Consider the following 18,790-nt stretch of genomic DNA (forward strand, 5'->3'; position numbering starts at 1 on the left):
CAACTCGCGGCCGATTAAGACAAGGTAATGGAAGACAATACTTGCCACTAAATGACTCTAACTGCTGCACGATGAACATTGCGATGTCGAGACCTTCAGTAGCTGGAGAGCTGCTCTCCGATCTAGTTACAGATTCGTTGATGAACCACAGCGCCCCTCCATGTTATAGAAGAAGGCCCTTGTAGCCAACATAACAGAAGTTGGAGCAGTAACCGCTCTTGCTGTACTGGCCGCCTGGAGCGGCCATGTTCCTGCCATTAACTTGGATGGCTCGAACTGGCGCGGACTCCCAGAACGCGGGAGACTTTGTATGTCATCACCAAAGTGTGGCTTCGACGACGATTCCAAATAATTTCATTAAAGCAAGCTAGATTTCGCATTTGTGGGCCTTTTCTATATTTAGTAAACGGGGAATACCAAAATTATCCTGTCCATTCCAATCGATGATCCACAACGCAGACAATATTCCGGTAGTGCCTGCTGACCTGCGAAAATTAGTTTAGTAGCATTAAATAAGTAATTAAGATTGACGAATTGTTAATTAATTAAACACCAGTGCGAGTTTGGTATCAGTTTACTCTGGATTTTATTGGGAGTTCTAATCATTGGTTGGAATTAAGATATTAATTTTATTTACTCTCTCTTCTTTTGCGGTGGGGAACTGATCTGGACGGACACTGTAGCGTAGTCACGTGCGTTATGTGTCTGACAAAGTCACTGCGCTACACCTGGTTCCACTGAGTTACATCCTCCATCAGATGCGATATATTTTGGGAGATAAGCACCCAGTATGGTAACTGGAATGACGAACCGTACCATAGCCTTACTGGTCTCCTAATCACAGCAGCAAAATTTTTGGTAAGTATCTGATGCATTGGTTTTAATAACATAGGTTGCCCCCCCCCCACCTCCTACCCCCTCCAAGATTATAGGCTGACCAATGCTTTTCGCGATTCATTTTCAAATTTTTCCTTCTTGTTTAGACATCGCTCTGATCTGTGCACCGTCAATCTTCTGCAGTAATAAATCATTTTCAAGTACCATGGGGCTGGAGGTTGAGGGTGGGAGCAGGTCCGAATTAGGCTTGAACGAAAACATCAGAGTGACTCGGGTACCCCTATGTACTTGATGGACAACTACATTGATGTCAACCAAGACAAGGACGTATCCCATGTAGTGTGATCGTCGTTATAAAAGACAATTAGCGCTTCACTTAAATTTCGACTGACGCATTCTGCAAATGAGGGATTCGGGCAGCAAGGTGTTGTGGTAGTGTGTCCTACTCCCACCTCGACACAAAAGTTCCAAACTCCACCGACGTAAAAGACGTGGTATTATCGGATTATAGGGATCTACGTGGCCCAGAAGTACCGAGAATTCCCTTCAGACACGTGATAGTCCTCGGCGCATTAACGTTACCAGTAGGGATTACATTCACGCAAGCCAGCGCGAAGCGGTTCTCCTCCTTTGACTGTGGAAATGGACCAATATGATCAGTGTACATTTTGTGTATCGGGGTTTGTGTAACTTACATAGGCAACAGGTCTTACAGGACTGTACCAATTTCTGGATATTCTTGTCCATTCATTTCCAAATAAAATTCTCTTGAATGTTCATCCTAATCTTAAAACTGCCTAATTGGCTTCCTATAAGTGTTTCATAATAATTCTTGAACAAACATGGCAACAGTTCCAACGGTAACATAATTTTACTTTTGCAACGCCCTCGAGCTGGGCAATACAAGACAATTCCCTTCATAACATACAGATTGACTATCTCTCCCTTTTTCAAAACTCCGTCACTGAAGCCAGATCTGGGTCAGCATTGATGTTAATAACTTGCACCTGTCATTTCAGAATTAAAACAGGCTTGGTTGCGGAATTATTTTATATCAATGACAAGTTTCACTCTTTTGGTACATCATCTGATTATGTAAAAGTAGATGGCTGCTAACCCATCTGTCACAAAGTCATATAAAAAAGAATACAGATGGAACAGTAACTAGATATGTAATCTATACGTCATAAGAACACATGAAATATTAAACTCATCTTTTATGACTGATGGATTACATATTCAGTTACTGATGCGTCCATTTTCCACTTTATATTGTTTTATGGCCGAGGTCAAGACGTCAAGCTCATACAAAGAGTACTTAGCTTCCAAATGAGAAAGGCTGTAAGACCCATTAGTGACAGGCCGCCTCCCGTTAGGATATTTCCGAAGTAGGTCGGTGGCCAACGAAGTGTCCATTTGGACAATAAATTCTATCTCGAAATCGAGCATTGCCAGAATGGGAGCAAGTGCAGAGCCGCATTTAGAGCTTGGAATAGCGCCTGATGGGGCAGACAACACTTCTCCCCAGCTCCTCAAGTGGGAGTGCTGAGTGAAATTTGAGACCAACTTCCGTAATAAATTCACCATCCTTATGAAGCGAACCACTGCCTTCACCATTTCGGATTTTGGGCAGTTGTAATTCGCTTCTGTCCAACTCTGCTCAATACTAATTCCCATTGGAGACGCTGTATGTCCTAGAAAGGAGATTTCTGACTGGGCGAATTTACCTTAGATGGTTTGACAGTAAAACTGACTTCTCGCAAACACTTAAGGGCTCTGTTAACGTAGACTATGTGCTCCCGAAAATCTCGCCTAAACATAACCAAGTCGTCCAAGTACTGATAAACACACCTGAGCTTGAAATCAGAAAAAAACCGTATCGATAATTCCCATTGGAGACGCTGTATGTCCTAAAAGGGAGATTTCTGACTGGGCAAATTTTACCTTAGATGGTTTGACAGTAAAACTGACTTCTCGCAAACAATTAAGGGCTCGGTTAACGTAGACTATGTGCTCCCGAAAATATCGCCTAAACATAACCAAGTCGTCCAATTACTGATAAACACACCTGATCTTGAAATCAGAAAAAAACCGTATCGATAATTCCAGATAATACAGCCTCTCCATTTGACAGCTAGATGGGAACGCAGTTCTCACAACAGGTTCCAGTCAGGCGTCTAATGGTTTCGACTATTCCGCTAAAGGCGGTTGGAAATAAACCCGATTAAGGTCAAAGTTTGTGAATACCTTTAGCTTCTGAAACCAGGAAAAGCTGGAGTACAAATCCAGTAATGGAATGGACTGTAAAAAATTTTGGGTAGGAGCAGGCTAAGGTGAAAATCTCTCGGTACTGCAGTGTGAATTAAAATCACCTTTACTTTAGCAACAAGAGTAATACATAACTTTGCCCTGAGGTGCGAAGCTGAAGCGAAGTGTCCCGGCCGTCTGCTCTTCATCAAATGGGCAGAATCTGGAGCGGAGCTCGTAGATCTGCACAGCACCGACTAGAAGGCGCTGTCATCGGTGTCTTTTGGTAGTGCCAACTTAAGAACTTTTCTGCACCGTGGCATCGTTGCTATCGATACTACAAAAAATATTTTCTTTTGAGGGCGCGGTAATCAGCCACAGACCGTATTCTCCTCTGAGGATTCGGAACGAGAAAAACAGGAGTATGGAGACTTGGATGGCCTAATTATTCCTTCCCTCTGCATCTTATTCACTGCATGTTAACTGTATTGGTTAAAACAGTCTTGGTTGCAATTTTTATTTTTTTATTTTTCGACGACGCGTTTCGCCTTATTTAGGCATCTTCAGGTTATCTACATAGAAAACAGAGAACAAATACATCTATTTAAGAATCGCGATCGCGTTGTGCAGACTTGGATAACCTAAAATCATGTATAAACAGATCGAATACTGAAAGAGCAAATACCTTAATTTGGTATTTCTTAGAAGAATCCTTAGTGTGGCCAAAGGGCATCGTCGAATATATCAAGCCAACATCGCCTTCGTTAAACTCAGTAAAAACTAGAAATATAAAACAGTAAAATCATTACCTTTTCTAGATGGACGCGAGAGACACCAAGATCTGCATAACGCGTTCCCGTTCACAGGAGCGAGTAACAAAACAAGATGGGGGCTCAGGTAGTAAGCATAATGCACCACAGCGTCGTGTGCTAGTACTGAAGCCTAACACAGAAGCACCTCAATAGGTGGCGCTGCTACGCAGCAGAGATAAGAATGAGAGATCGTAAACTGGACACACATACCCACTAAAACTTTACAAATGTAATGCACATAAAACACAGATAAGATGGAATTACTAGGGGCAACACCTGTGCAATAACTTATCCTAAAATTTTGATGAAGTAAAATATAAACGAAGGTGGTAAATTTAAAATGAGAAAACAAGGTGTATAACACAACACACAGATGCAGTACATAAACAGATTTTACGTATCATATACCACTAGAACGAGAACATTAAAAACACAGGACCGTAATTTCAGATATAGAGGCCACCCATATAACACTCAATACTGTGTCATTCGGAGCTAGAACTTCTAACACGAAAACTTTTCTTATAAAATACAAGTAAAATTATTAGGCTTAAAAAATTACACACCAACGTGGAAGACGGACGTTATGCGGTTAAATTTTTCCCTCCATTTTTATAGCTACATTGAAATGTGTAAAATGCGTCATCATTTAAAGCGACAAACTCGCAGCCGGCCGAAGTGGCCGTGCGGTTAAAGGCGCTGCAGTCTGGAACCGCAAGACCGCTACGGTCGCAGGTTCGAATTCTGCCTCGGGCATGGATGTTTGTGATGTCCTTAGGTTAGTTAGGTTTAACTAGTTCTAAGTTCTAGGGGACTAATGACCTCAGCAGTTGAGTCCCATAGTGCTCAGAGCCATTTGAACAAACTCGCAAGTATCCTATTTGAGTCAAAAAACCCTAATGGCTGGGCTAACAAGACGTCATAAGACCAGAGAGGAACAGGGCTCATATTTAGGCAGAATTACGAGAGCTCCAGGATTACATTAATAACACCGATTTCATAACTTCTAGAAAGGCCTGATTGGCGCCAAATATTTGGCCTTTGTCTTCCACAGGCCTAAATATTTCAGTTTCTTCCAAAATGTTTAATTTCTTACTCTTTTGCGCAAAATGCAACATCTTAGGATTTTGTACTGCTTTATTCTCTGGGGAACTAGAAGATAAGAAGAATGTCTAATTGAAATATTAGTTCGATTTTATACTACCGCACCTTACCATTCCTATCCGAGTAGTTAAACGTTCCTAAATTCCTCACACAATTCTTCCATCCGCTCATGCTGCTCTGGGTTAAATGACTCTATTCGTAATTAGATACCGCTCAAGCATCACTGAAACAAACCGCGAACTGCGCACCAACTTGTGCTAAATGCTGTGACTTTTATCCCATGAATCACATCAAAATTAAGATCGATTGCTGGACTGCATTGTGGCTCGGAATACTAATTACTCTGAGCTAGCATACATCACAAAGACTGCAGTCTAAGTTAAATTGATCATGTTTAGTTTGCAGTTGCGATGCGATTCCAACAAAGTCATCCTGAAGCAGATTCTGCGCGATGTTACCATTATTTTTCCCATTATGATGACATCAGGCGCACATATTGCCGTATGACAGCGATAAATTGAGTGAGGTTGACCATGTTACAACGCAGTACAGTACAATGAAAAACACTACCGGAAAAAATTAGTGCACACTTTTAGATGTTTCGAATTCACTCAAGACTTACTGTTGCAACATTGCACATGGGGTAAATGAAATGATTACTTTTAGAGATCAATAGCACAAGCGATTCTGAGGTACCAGGTATCCACCCACACTAAGACACCCACATCCGTAAGTGGTGTAGCCTCCATGGGCGGCAATGCAGGCACTAACTCTGTCATCCAGCCGATCGTACAGATGGCGAATACTGTCCTAGGATACGTTATGCCATGCCTTCTCGACCTATTCACGAAGTTCTGTAAGAGTTGTTGGTTGACGACTCAAACAACTGACTCTTCAGTCTCGATCACATATTAAAATTCCAAGTTGGCTAAATTTGTGTTAACTGCAATCTGTTAATGCTAGTTAACAATGAATGACCCTCAAAAAAAGATTTTAACCACTGACAATTTTTTAAAGATGGTATCACATATGATACCTTGGTTCTCAAGCAGGGCATTTATACACACAACTATGCAGTTTCATTTTGGTTTACTCAAAAAAAAAAAAAATCCAGTCAGAAAATTTACACACATTGTTCATATTTTCTGTAGATACCATGATAGGTGAAGTCAGAAATTTGATATAAAAATTTTTAACTATATTATGTAAACAATTAAAAATATGTAAATAAAATACCATAGCAAAATGTTTCAAATTATTGTTTCTCTTTTGGTATTATCACAAGCATCAAACGTAAATTAACAATACTTATACTAAATTTATTGTATTTTTTGAGGAATTTGTTAAAACAGTTCCTGCCAGCAGTGAACCAAAGGAACACTTTGCACTGCTCACACCGTACAAAAGTGAGACCTCTACAGCCTACTGCCCGGCATTTTGACCTGTTCTTCTGAATTTCAATTTTTCAATTGGCTCAACACCTGATTCTGTTGAAGCCAAATAAATCGCTCGGTTGTCAAATCATTTGATAATTGCTAGGTTCCCGTCGTTCCTTACCACCTGATCATGGGTGCCTCTTGTTTTTCTCATTGTTGCATCTTCCTCAGACCGTATACTTCTGGGGATGCGACTCAGCATTATTGTGCCAGTGGCAGTAATGTTCCTGTCTCTCAGTAACTTGTCGAGGAGGGGAACAGAAGTAAAATATCTGTCAACAGAAATTGACGACTTCTCTGTCAATGTATCACTAAGTTTCAACACTACTCTACCTCCTTCATCTAACTTCTCTGGAGGGAGCACTTTTTCAGACTGAATTTCTTTCCCTTTTCCTTCATACATACAGAAATCAAGGGGTATGACATTAGGGTTTGCCATGACAAAATTCTTCAAACCTTCTGGGTTAGGTTTTCCCTTTACATACTGCTTCATTTTCACTTGTTCATGAAACGGAATCATCTGCTCATCGATAGATATTTCCGTTGACCGATGGTTTTCTAAACATCCCTTTCTAACAGTCTCCAATATTGGTTTTATTTTCCAAATGTGGTTTTGCCTTTCCTGTTCACTAACAGCATTGTCGTCAACTAATTTTATTTTGTTCCTCAGTAGGTAAAATCTGTCTCTTGAAACACTGTCTGCAACTAGTGGGTACCTACTTTTCCTCTCCCAGCATATTCTTAGACGTGGTACACCTTTAAGTGCTGCAACAATACTCACTCCCCAAAACTTGTGCATTTCTTCTACAGTACAATTTAGTGATTTTCCTGTTTTACTGACGTGCCTATAATTTGTGATTTGAGACATATCCTCAAAAAATGAACCCTGAAAGTATTTGCAAAAGTATTCAAATGGTTTCTTGAGTTCATCTGTGGCTACTGATGTGCTGGCAGCAATGTTGGATCGGAGGTTTTTGGAAGTACTAAGCACCTGAAAACTAAAAAAAAAGGCAAATTAGTTTTTTTAAGTAAACCATCTAGTAAGAGACCGTAATTTCTTTAATAACACACTTATTATTACACATCTGTATGCCCCCAAAACTCGCTTCTTTCTCGGATTTTAGCAAGAGGTACAGTTTCTTCATCTGATGAACTTTCGTCACTTTGATTTTTTTGTATCAAAGCATCCTCAGCATCAGACTCATCAAACTCTACGTCAGACTCATCTGGATCAATTCTGTTGTCCAACTCAGTGATCTCTTCATCAGTCAAGCCTGAGAATCAAGCGGAAAACAAATAGAACCTCACTTCCACTGACGTGAACAAAATCGGCATTGAGTCCCAGTGTATAGAATATGATAACCAAAACATTAACTTTTATAAATCCTGTATAACGTTAATTTGTAGTTGACTATTGAGTGAGTATTGTCTGTAGAGCTTTCCTAAGTTGTTAAAGCACGTGAAAGCACATATAATTGATAAAATTTATGTCTTTACCTTTATTTCGCCGAGATATGCTGCGCAGTTCCAGAATCCGTATTTTTCAATATGTGCTGTCACCTAGTGGCGCTTGGCAGAAGCACGAACAAGCGAGCTGCGGCTAGAGCGGTGTCTATCGTGTATGATACCACAGGCCGAAAAAGATTCCGCTGTGTACGCGCCCCAGACAAAAATAATACCTGGAGGTATCATATATGATACCTGGGGACTGAAGAGGATAAAATACGTGCTCTATTGGAGAGAAGTCTGGAGATCTTGCTGGCCAGGGAAGTCGCTGCCCGTCTTTCACAGCACGCTGTGTTTCACGGGAAATTTGTGAGCGAGCATTATGCAGTTGAAACAACACATCACCTTCCTGTTGCAAATCGGTAAAAGAAAGGATCTAACGACATTCTACTAGTGCCGAGTGCTGGTTATCGCCTACTCCAGAAACACCAAAGGTAACGAGAGCTGTAGCTTATCAAACCCAGAGCACAAGGTTTCGGATAGGGCCAGTGTGTCTTGAACGAATGCACTCTGTGACATAGTGCTCACCAGGTCTACTTTGTACGTCCAAACGACCATCATTTGCGTGCAGGCAGAATCCGCTTTCATTGCCGTAGACCACAGTGCGCCATTCCATCTTCCAAGTGATCTCTGAGACAGTAGTCGAGCCGTGCACATCGATGATGTGGTGCGAGTGGAAGACAGACTAGAAGTGTGCTTGCCGTATTCCCACTGCTAATAGCCGGTTTCAAGTGGTTCGTGTTGAAAGGTCTGGGCGCACAAATCCTCTTACCCGTGTTGTGGTAGCTGTGCGATCCGCTACTGAACAAGGTGGCCCAGTGGTTAGCATTTGGGAGGATGACGGTTCAAATCCGGGTCCATGATTTCCCTAAATTGCTCCAGGCAAATATCGGGATGATTCCTTTGCAAGGGCATCGCCGATTTCCTTCGCCATCCTTGACACTATCCGAGCTTGTGCTCCATCGCTAATGACCTCCATGCCGACGGGACGTTAAACCCAGTTTTCGTTCCTTCTTCCTTTTACGATCCGCCACTGCTGCCCTTACAATACGACGATCCTGGCGGGTGTCTGTGCTGCGTGGACGTCCAGAACTCGTCTACGTGGGTGCTAATGTTCACGTGTCCATTGCTACCAGTATCGTTGTTTAAATGACGCAGCACGCCAAACTCTTGCAGGGTCTGAAAGGACATCCCGCCACTCGGAAGGCCACAATCCTTTCAAACTCGCTCATTTGGCTGTAGGAAGCACGAGTACGCCCCCCCCCCCCCCCATGAACCATGGACCATGCCGTTGGTGGGGAGGCTTGCGTGCCTCAGCGATACAGATAGCCGTACCGTAGGTGCAACCACAACGGAGGGGTATCTGTTGAGAGGCCAGACAAACGTGCGGTTCCTCAACAGGGGCAGCAGCCTTTTCAGTAGTTGCAGGGGCAACAGTCTGGATGATTGACTGATCTGGCGTGTAACAATAACCAAAACGGCCTTGCTGTGCTGGTACTGCGAACGGCTGAAAGCAAGGGGAAACTACGGCCGTAATTTTTCCCGAGGGCATGCAGCTTTACTGTATGGATAAATGATGATGGCGTCCTCTTGGGTAAAATATTCCGGAGGTAAAACAGTCCCCCATTCGGACCTCCGGGCGGGGACTACTCAAGAGGATGTCGTTATCAGGAGAAAGAAAACTGGCGTTCTACGGATCGGAGCGTGGAATGTCAGATCCCTTAATCGGGCAGGTAGGTTAGAAAATTTGAAAAGGGAAATGGATAGGTTAAATTTAGATATAGTGGGAATTAGTGAAGTTCGCTGGCAGGAGGAACAAGACTTCTGGTCAGGTGACTACAGGGTTATAAACACAAAATCAAATAGGGGTAATGCAGGAGTAGGTTTAATAATGAATAGGAAAATAGGAATGCGGGTAAGCTACTACAAACAGCATAGTGAACGCATTATTGTGGCCAAGATAGATACGAAGCCCACACCTACTACAGTAGTACAAGTTTATATGCCAACTAGCTCTGCAGAGAACGAAGAAATTGAAGAAATGTATGATGAAATAAAAAAAAATTATTCAGATAGTGAAGGGTGACGAAAATTTAATAGTCATGGGTGACTGGAATTCGGTAGTAGGAAAAGGGAGAGAAGGAAACGTAGTAGGTGAATATGGATTGGGGCTAAGAAATGAAAGAGGAAGCCGCCTGGTAGAATTTTGCACAGAGCACAACTTAATCATAGCTAACACTTGGTTTAAGAATCATGAAAGAAGGTTGTATACATGGAAGAACCCTGGAGATACTAAAAGGTATCAGATAGATTATATAATGGTAAGACGGAGATTTAGGAACCAGGTTTTAAATTGTAAGACATTTCCAGGGGCAGATGTTGACTCTGACCACAATCTATTGGTTATGACCTGTAGATTAAAACTGAAGAAACTGCAAAAAGGTGGGAACTTAAGGAGATGGGACCTGGATAAACTGAAAGAACCAGAGGTTGTACAGATTTTCAGGGAGAGCATAGGGGAACAATTGACAGGAATGGGGGAAAGAAATACAGTAGAAGAGGAATGGGTAGCTTTGAGGGATGAATTGGTGAAGGCAGCAGTGGATCAAGTAGGTAAAAAGACGAGGGCTAATAGAAATCCTTGGGTAACAGAAGAAATATTGAATTTAATTGATGAAAGGAGAAAATATAAAAATGCAGTAAATGAAGCAGGCAAAAAGGAATACAAACGTCTAAAAATGAGATCGATAGGAAGTGCAAAATGGCTAAGCAGGGATGGCTAGAGGACAAATGTAAAGATGTAGAGGCTTATCTCACTAGGGGTAAGATAGATACTGCCTACAGGAAAATTAAAGAGACCTTTGGAAATAAGAGAACCACTTGTATGAACATCAAGAGCTCAGATGGAAACCCAGTTCTAAGCAAAGAAGGGAAAGCAGAAAGGTGGAAGGTATATATAGAGGGTCTATACAAGGGCGATGTACTTGAGGACAATATTATGGAAATGGAAGAGGATGTAGATGAAGATGAAAGGGGAGATACGATACTGCGTGAAGAGTGTGACAGAGCACTGGAAGACCTGAGTAGACAACATTCCATTGGAACTACTGACGGCCTTGGGAGAGCCACTCCTGACAAAACTCTACCATCTGGTGAGCAAGATGTATGAGACAGGCGAAATACCCTCAGACTTCAAGAAGAATATAATAATCCCAATCCCAAAGAAAGCAGGTGTTGACAGATGTGAAAATTACCGAACAATCAGTTTAATAAGCCACAGCTGCAAAATACTAACACGAATTCTCTACAGACGGATGGAAATACTGGTAGAAGCCGACCTTGGGGAAGATTAGTTTGGATTCCGTAGAAATACTGGAACACGTGAAGCAATTCTGACCTTACGAATAATCTTAGAAGAAAGATTAAGGAAAGGCAAACCTACGTTTCTTGCATTAGTAGACTTAGAGAAAGCTTTTGACAATGTTGACTGGAAAACTCTCTTTCAAATTCTAAATGTGGCAGGGGTAAAATACAGGGAGCGAAAGGCTATTTACAATTTGTACAGAAACCAGATAGCAGTTATAAAAGTCGAGGGACATGAAAGGGAAGCAGTTGTTGGGAAGGGAGTAAGACAGGGTTGTAGCCTCTCCCCGATGTTATTCAATCTGTATATTGAGCAAGCAGTAAAGGAAACAAAAGAAAAATTCGGAGTAGGTATTAAAATCCATGGAGAAGAAATAAAAACTTTGAGGTTCGCCGATGACATTGTAATTCTGTCAGAGACAGCAAAGGACTTGGAAGAGCAGTTGAACGGAATGGATGGTGTCTTGAAGGGAGGATATAAGATGAACATCAACAAAAGCAAAACGAGGATACTGGAACGTAGTCAAATTAAGTCGGGTGATGCTGAGGGAATTAGATTAGGAAATGAGACACTTAAAGTAGTAAAGGAGTTCTGCTATTTGGGGAGCAAAATAACTGATGATGGTCGAAGTAGAGAGGATATAAAATGTAGACTGGCAATGGCAAGGAAAGCGTTTCTGAAGAAGAGAAATTTGTTAACATCGAGTATAGATTTAAGTGTCAGGAAGTCATTTCTGAAAGTATTTGTATGGAGTGTAGCCATGTATGCAAGTGAAACATGGACGATAAATAGTTTGGACAAGAAGAGAATAGAAGCTTTTGAAATGTGGTGCTACAGAAGAATGCTGAAGATTAGATGGGTAGATCACATAACTAATGAGGAAGTATTGAATAGGATTGGGGAGAAGAGAAGTTTGTGGCACAGCTTGACCAGAAGAAGGGATCGATTGGTAGGACATGTTCTGAGGCATCAAGGGATCACCAATTTAGTATTGGAGGGCAGAAGGATGTAGGTTGCAGTAGGTACTGGGAGATGAAGAAGCTTGCACAGGGTTGAGTAGCATGGAGAGCTGCATCAAACCAGTCTCAGTACTGAAGACCACAACAACAACAACAAACACGAGTACATCTCCGTGACATGGTTGCCTGCTTGCTTCCTTGAAGAATTGAGCTGATTCTTATATTGTTGACTGCGTTTACTTAAACTTATAGCTTGGCTTTTTATTTTTACCTGTTATTACTTTTATGTTGTAATTTCATGTGCAGACACGTTTCATGACTTTGGAGATTTGCTCCTCACAATGGTCCTACTGAACTTGACGTGTAAATAAAATAAAAACGTTTGCACGACACTGTGACTTCTGGCTGTGAGCATTCCCTATTAAAAAGGCATACACAGATGGAGCTCTGGTAGTTATGCCACTACCCTATCTGCTGGCGAACGATCTTGAAACCATTATCATTACAGCTACTACCCCCAGGATGTATATGCCGTTATCGGATAAAAAAGTCGATGTCGTCTTTCTAGGTGGTCTAACTTTTTCGCTGCCTTTTTGTTTCCTTTGTTTTATGTATAAGAATAACAACATTAATTTATCGACTCTAGCACATCGAGTTCAAGGTATATATATGTCTCTACGTGCTACTTGATCAAACAACAAAATTTAAGTCATTATAATGCCTACAAAATTAAATAGCCATTCGTGGAGCACAAGCACAGAGAAATATCCTCTCATGACAATTAGGGACTAATCCAACATGACGGACAAATTGCGCCCTCATAATTACTGGTACAGGTAAACGTTTCACGGCCTTGACCTTAAACGGCCTCGTAAATTTATGAAAACATAATTAACGCCTAGTTCGCGCAACATTTTTAATTTCTACAGCTTCCTCTCTCATTTCCTTACGTGACATAAGAAAATTCCTGACTAATCAGTGTTAGAGAACATTCTATTCAAGCAAAGCACACAGTGGTTGACCTTCAACAAAATGGTTCAAATGGCTCGGAGCACTTTGGGACTTAACTTCTGAGGTCATCAGTCCCCTAGAACTTAGAACTACTTAAACCTAACGAACCTAAGGACACCACACACATCCATGCCCGAGGCAGGATTCGAACCTGGGACCACAGCGTTCGCGCGGCTCCAGACTGTAGCGCCTAGAACCGCTCGGTCACACCGGCCGCCTGATCTTTAACACAATGGAACTACGAGAAGAGGATGCCGCAGGGATCCTATAATATCATAGCGCTAGTCGCGTCATTTACACATCAGTCCACCAGGCACATTCAACCAATTATGCCATTAATAATGTCCTCCTCAGAGAATGAAAATGACATGCATGAAGCAGCTTTTTTAATTTTGGTGACAAGGAACTCCAGTGGATCATGAGAAAACTGCACTCTGCAGTGCAAGTAAGATGCTAAATTGCGTCGAGGTCTATTAGATAGATGTCTGCTAAAAATTAATTAATTGGGTAAATGGCTGTCTTTTCCCCATAGCTTCCCACAGCACCTGTTCTTAAACCCCTCCTTCTCTTGTAGTTTGAGCTGGACCTGTAGTGTGTGTTCAACATCCTCCTTTTACTGACAGAGCACCTCCTCCCCGTAGTAATACTACAACTTGATTAGGCAGGTTAGTAATTAATTCAGACATATGCCTTCCCTAATTCCTAGCTCGAGTTCCCGAGATATCTTTTGCTGTCCATTCTGTTATGTAACATTATGAAAAGTTCTTACATACACTTTTGCAATTCTTTCACATAAGTCTGTAATGAAGGGGTGGATTTCTCAATTTTTTTCTATATCCCTGACACTAAGCAAATAGTGAGTCTACTCATGTAATGCAAGTAACACTTTCAACCGAACTCAACCAATCAGAGAAAGCAATGTTTCATGGACTTCTAAGGCTGCGTCTACTGAATGTAATTCTGATGAAGTCAACCTACATGGGAGATGGCCACACTCACCTCCAACGGCTGCATGTCTGGTGGTGCCACAGGGCGTTCACACAGTTACTGTCACTCCAGCTTTGTGTCCCATGATATCTGTATTTTTAATTTCCAATTCATATTTCAACTCGTCTTTGCATAGATTACCGAACAGCGTAGTACTGGCAAAGGTAAGGTATCCAAACGGTTGCAAATAAAAATGATCCTAATTTACCGATCACTCACAGCTCATCACAGTCACAACCAAACTCTGCTACATTGTGTATTGGTGGTAGTGGAAGAGGGAAAGGGGGGGGGGGGGAGGTTGAGCTGTGAGTGAACAAGTGTTTTCGGAATTTCATTTAATACCTACAAAAAATATCAGTTTACAAAAACTCCACTAAAAACAGCTTTAATTTTAAATCAATCACCTGAGTAACTGAAATAACACCAAAGTTTCATTAATAAGATAACACTTCCACAATAAGAGCCAAATGCCAGAGACACTACCAGATAATTGAAGCCCACGATGATCGCACAATCCCCAACGAATAAAAGGAATAACAATAAAAATTATTATCAGGGAACGAATTGAAGGGCTTATTTCAATATCGATACAAGTCCATTACCTTCACTTTTCTACCTATAATACTTCTGAAATTAATGATCCAAATAAACAGAGAGAAAGGTTCATCTCTAGCAAGAAGCTATATGCTTGAATATTTCTGGTATCTCAACTGCAGATTTTTCAGCGCTCATTTAACTTCAGGACTCTTTATCTCAAAATGAACAAAAGTGGACTTGTACCAGTATTGAAATAAGCCCTTCAATTTATACATTTGAACTCAATATAAATACAAGCAGAGACCTAAATTAGATTACCTTAAACAAAATACCGAATATACACAATAATATTCTAAAATATTACTCTCGATGTCAATAAAAGCAGGGATCCAAATAAAATTACGCTGTAGAAAATAGTCAATACACGGGAAGTTGAGCTTTAGTTAATGGAGCCCATAGCCCTGCCGAGTTAAACTCAGAAAATTACTTAGATGCCTGACATATGTTGAACTGTATATTACCCAAACGCATATTGCTTCAGCAACACAATCACAATTTGATTGACTTAGAACCGTGACTTAAACTGGCAATTCAACTCAAACCTTGTGCTGGAAATAAAAATATGATCAGTCAGTCACATAATCATTTGAGAGCAGTGCAGGGTAGCATAGTCAAATTCCCGTATACGTAAACGCCTCATAGTTCTACCGTCTCCTTCCTGTAAATTGATACCGTCCATGCAACAGGCGGACTTACAATATGCGGCGGAACGTGGAGAGAGCTGCATGAAAAACAGATACACTAGCCCCTGTTCACACACTCCAGTAAGGGCAAAGGAAAGACTGCTGTACTGAAACTGCACCGTATATGCCGTGCTTGCAGCTATCGCTGTAACATGTGTACTTGCATCCATCAAACAGCACACTCTTATTGCGAACCAACTGCCAGCCAATGGCTACCGATCTGTGTCCTGCAAGGCTTCCTGCCTTACCGTTCCACAACACTCTACCTTCTCATGGCCAACGTCCTTCTCAGTGATACCAGCATCTGTTCTTCCGCCACAGCTCGCTGCCCACATCGGCGCCGGATGGCGCGGCTGAAGCGGCGTTTCCTTCCAAGTTTGCAACTCAGTGATGGGTGATGGTACGATATCTTCAGTTCTACAGACATTCTTGTCAACAGACCAAATTACAGATCTTCAGAAGCCACTAACAACATGTAACAACGTTAAGTAGTGCAAATACGTACTGCTAAACAAAGTAGCAATCTGAAGCAGTGTGGTCACTTTTCCCGGATTTGATCTCAGCCATTGTCGAATTTCATCTTAGTAGTACTTGTTAAAGGCGTCATGTGGGCCACATCCAATGGATGAAGCTGGTGAGAGATGTGTGGTGGCAAACACAAAAGTATAGCCCCATTGTCTCTTGCTAGATTGGCTAGTTCCAAACTCTTTTAGTGAGTTGAGTGTCCCTGCAGAATCAAAAGAACTAAATTTTGTTCATTCACTCCTGTGAACGATACAAAGTGTTTGAACCATTCTACAAAGTGATCTGTAGTCATCCAGCCTGTTTTGTGAACCTCTGATATATTACCAGTTGGGAGACGACTCTGAAATTCCTGCCTGATCCGTTTCCTTGGGAAAATTAAACTTGGAGGAACATACACACCAGATGCAGGAAAGCCAGTCTCCACTGTCACACTGCAAGATGGCAGCTTGAATGAATGTTAATTTCGCACCTTACATGAGATTTTACACGTCGTAACAAGTAGATAAATATGTCACCTAACATACTTTGGTGGTAGTGAGGAGATTTGCCTATCAAAATGTATAGTATGTAATGCACAGGGATGACACTCGGATCGATAGTATTAACACGCCAAACCCAAATCCTGCATGTCAATGAGCAAAATGTGAAGAAAGCTGCTGGAAGGAACGTTTCAGTTTGGGGCCAGACGCTAGCTGCGCCGTTACGGCCCGCATACAACGGAAGGATTCTAACAGGTGTTGGTGACAATGAACGAGCCGGGAGTTACAGCGAGGGGAACAGGTAGCGGCCCAGTGCTGCTATCGAGAGAGAAATTCTTTAGAAAATTGGGTTGGGTAATTTCCAGATAGATATAAACAGACCAGCGACGTAGTTGATCACGAGGAAGGCCTGTGGTATGCTCGTGATGTACGTGTGTAACTTCTAGGCGTCAGGAGCGGGTACAAATTGTCCAATTGGCTGAAATAAACTCGGAAGGAGAAAAAGGGGCTGTGTTGCGACGCAGTTTAAAGATAGGCCCTTTGCGATTGGCAGGGGTAGTTTCCACAAGATGAAAAGAAGAATCCCATTGGTCTGAAAAGACCGTGACGTGAAGCACGGAAGGTCACAGATGGGGGACAGTTTGCTACGAAAGACACAATACCAAGAGCTTCAGGGACTCTCCTCTGAACCAGCATCAAATCTGGAACAAGGTGCATCACGCTCTGTACGACGCCAAAAGAGGAATTTATTGTGAACACTGTGTTCACTTTGGCTGACATTCAGCTAGAAATTTGGTGAAGAGTCATTGAGCTCCGACAGCAGAGAAACGAAACAGCCACGTAATTAATTGTTCTTGTGAGAGCTGAGAGGGCGTTGAAGCATACATGCTATGCACGTGTATATCGCCATATTTTCCAGACTAGCGATGAGTGCATGTTTTCTCGCCTAACGAGAAATACAGGACAGTTTCAGCTGATAAAATCAGTAAAGATTTTATAGGATTTTCAGAGGTCGAGAGAAGCCATGCAGCTGACAGCACGTTGCAGCTAAAGGTAAATGCCGCTCTCAGAAGCGTAAAATTGTTGGATCACCAGCTTGTGTCCACTGTGAACTCGAGCAAGCTTGAGTAATCTTTTTCTCATCTTGCCACAAAAAAACTAACCATCCTCCGCAGACTTGATTGTCATTCTAAACAGTACCGTACTTAGAACCGGAATGGGATGATTTGTCGTAATATTGGCCAACTTCATTGTCTAATCGTAAGAAAAATCTTGTAGGGCACATTCTATTTAGATTTTATATTGTCGTGTTCAGCGTTATTTCTGCTAAACAGGACGTAGTGCGTTACATTGACAAATCTCCTGAAATTGTCATGTCACAGTCTATGTAAACTCGTGTGCTTCTTTGACAATAATAGAGAAATTAAACCAATTTTACAGCTAAACACCGATGTGCTCTGTCATAAAATAAGGATCCCCTCCTAATCCCAGTCAGTTATTCTAGTGATGCTCACGCGCTCACAGGGTGTTTTTGCCGATGTCTGACAAACGTGGGAAGGAGTGGAGTGTCAGAACAGTGTCACGTCGTTTTGCAGAGGTGAGAGTTCTCGCTTGCCGACGACCTTACACAACATGTATTTTTGGGTGACCTTCAGGCTTTACTGATACTCCAGTCTCATCACAATTAAATATTCTATCCCAGTAAGTTTGCATTCCTCAGCAACAACACCGAGCAAATCAAAGATTTCGTCACCCGCTAATTTATTAAAGCCAAGAGCAGTAGTCACCAAAGTACCTTCTGTATTACGTAAACTCATTGTTTGATGCTACCTCAATAATATTTTTATCAACTCTAATCCTGCTTTTTTATCGTTGCCAAATTTGTTAGGCAGATTTTTACGATTAGCCAATTAATAGGCTAAATCCCGGACTTCATTAGTAGTTAATTCAAATAGCTGAGCTTCCCATTTTAGACATTCGGCCTCTTGTTTTACGCTAAAGGCACATTTACAACGACTCATCGCTGTTTTAACACAATAGTCTTTGTTTTCAAGTTTATTCTTCACATGACGATCCAGTGTGGTATAAGAGGCACCGAACTAAGTTGCTGCTCCCTTATAGCCCATTCATGCAGATGTTACAGCTTCTGCAGCCTCTTTTACAATGCACCAACTTTGTCTGTTAGTGTTTCTTTAGTAGACTCGAACCATTCCGTACATAACACAAAACATCTTTGTGTACAA

This window comes from Schistocerca nitens, chromosome 2, assembly GCF_023898315.1.
Source record: "Schistocerca nitens isolate TAMUIC-IGC-003100 chromosome 2, iqSchNite1.1, whole genome shotgun sequence".
Lineage (NCBI taxonomy): Eukaryota > Metazoa > Arthropoda > Insecta > Orthoptera > Acrididae > Schistocerca > Schistocerca nitens.